Consider the following 2,500-nt stretch of genomic DNA (forward strand, 5'->3'; position numbering starts at 1 on the left):
CGCCATGCTAGCATCTTCCATAGAAATGTATTTGAGCACAATTTAAAGAGATGTTCCATGTAGCCTGGGGGATTTTTATGTGATTTTGCAATGATGATTGCAATAATCATTTGACAGCCCCACAATGCAATTTACTTTTTAATTTTAGTATTTTTAAATGTTCAATAAGAACATGGTTAATGCAGTAACGAAATGGTAGGCCTATTATTATGACCGCCGCGCAGCGAAGCGGCGGTCATATAGGTTTAGTCAGATTTTTTATTTTCTTTTTTTTTTCTTTTTCGCATGCCCAAATTTCTGTCAATGATTCCCGGGACACTGAAAGACCGGGGTACACGAAACTTGGTGGGCATGTAACCCCACATGGATAGCATGGAACCATCGTTTTTCGTTTTGATCTGTAGCCCTCCCGCTGGACTGGACCCCCCGAAAGGAGGGTAGGGCAGACACAGTTTTCTGTGAATATCTCGAAAACCGTAGGGTTTAGGAGGACCATTTTTTTTTTGTATGTTGATCGATCTCAAGGGGCCATGTCAACCCATTCCATAACCACTCATTTCATGTATAGCGCCACCTAGTTAAACACAAAAAAGTAAAAATGAGGTGTTGTAATTGAAGGTATCTGTGACCTAACAAAGTCAAAACTGTACAAAATTGGAAGTGTAGGATCGATCATTATGACACCCTCTGTATGCACGCCAAGTTTCGTGGAATTCCGTTCATGGGGGGCCACACAATAAATTAATTTATGTTACTATACACCAACTGGCCTGTAGGTGGCCGGAGACAGTTTTCTGTGAATATCTCGATAACCGTAGGGCCTAGGAGGTCCACCTTTTTTATGTATGTTGGTCATAAGGGGGTATGTCAACCCATCCCATTACCACTTATTTTATGTATAGCGCCACCTAGTTAAAAATGAAAAAGCAAAAAATTAGGTGTTTTCATCACAATATCTCTGGCTGACAAGGTCAAAACTGCACGAAATTAAAAGTGTAGGATCATTATGACACCCTCCGAATGCATGCCAAGTTTTGTGTACTTTCGTTCATGGGGGGCCTTACAATAAAATAATTTATGTGTACATTTAGTGACGTACACCAACAAGGATTCCCGGGACACTGAAAGACCGGGGTACACAAAACTTGGTGGGCATGTACCCCCACATGGATAGCATGGAACCGTCATTTTTCGTTTTGATCTGTAGCCCCCCCGCTGGACTGGACCCCCCGAAAGGAGGGTAGGGCAGACACAGTTCTCTGTGAATATCTTGAGAACTGTAGGGCCTAGGATGACCATTTTTTTCTGTATGTTTGCCTCCAGGGGTCATGTTAACCCATTTCATGTGCACACATGTGCACAGATACACACACACACACACATACATTCACAGTAATCATACGTATGACACATACTCACACAGTAGACATATGTACGCTTGCATGCACAGGCACATACGCAGGCACAAACACAAGCACGCACGCACACACACACACACACACACACACTCACACACACACACACACACACACATAACATAAACATAACACAAACAATCAAGAATTTCTCAGAATTATAAACAGGCAAGATGGAGGTGGGGTTGTATAAAATGAATTTTACATGTGAAATCTATGAACTAATCATGTTTTGGTACTTGTTGTCTAGCAGATACCAGTGAGAATTTAGTGTGGATAATGCAATTTAGTGAGACAGTTAGAATCATATAGGCCTTTCAGCGTGATTTCTTTTTGTGGAAAAAATGTGCTGGACTGGGCGGCGGTCATATTTTGTACCGCTCTGCGGTACATCTAGTTATAGGCTACTGCAATGACTTGCCATGCTCGATCTAAATGTGTCCATTCAATTCACCGTACACAATGACCACTGTATACATGCAGGGAATATTCGGGCTTTAAATGTAGCAGCGATATTCGGTTTGCGCCAAATACCGGATTAAATTGATTGATGCCATCAGAATGAGTTTACACAACTCGCGCGCAAAACGAATATTGCTGTTGAAAACCGGGTTACTCCCTGCATGTAACTGCGGTCAATGACGCACTCCTTTTCGGCGATATCTGTATCTCTGTCGTTCGGTCGTTGTATGCATTGTTCGCAATTTTAAGACGTCTTTTCATCTGCAATGACTCCTTGGCGCAAGTGCCATTCCTGTACGTCGGGTTTAGCCTACGTTCAAACTATTTTTCTGGTGAATAATTATTTCGGACTGAACTTGGTGAAGGGAAGTTTCACTAGACCTATCGTAGGCAACGATAAACTTGATCATCATCTCGGGGCTCGTCTGATCGGTTTGCTGCTGCCAGCCGCTGAAAGGCAGTGGGGAGAGGGGACATTTATCTCGGCCTATGTGACCACACTGTAATGCAACTACATCCACTCTGTTTATCTGACGGGTCTCTGACCTCCCTCGCTCTCTCTCTCTCTCTCTCTGCAGCACACGCATTTTCAAATTTACTCACAGGCACTGGGCCACGGCCAA

General features: G+C 43.2%; 1 protein-coding gene across 1 annotated transcript in view; it reads right to left on the reverse strand.

The window, feature by feature from the left end:
- The window catches only part of btbd16 (BTB (POZ) domain containing 16), a 22,047-nt gene that overhangs the window by 14,333 nt on the left and 5,214 nt on the right, over positions 1 to 2,500 (reverse strand). The gene's annotated exons all lie outside the window — the stretch shown is intronic.

The sequence above is a fragment of the Alosa pseudoharengus genome, unplaced genomic scaffold (genome assembly GCF_046254945.1).
Source record: "Alosa pseudoharengus isolate Yale_2024_CS ecotype anadromous, Long Island Sound unplaced genomic scaffold, YU_APseudo_1.1 YU_APseudo_1.1_scf_4, whole genome shotgun sequence".
NCBI classification, from domain to species: Eukaryota; Metazoa; Chordata; class Actinopteri; order Clupeiformes; family Clupeidae; genus Alosa; species Alosa pseudoharengus.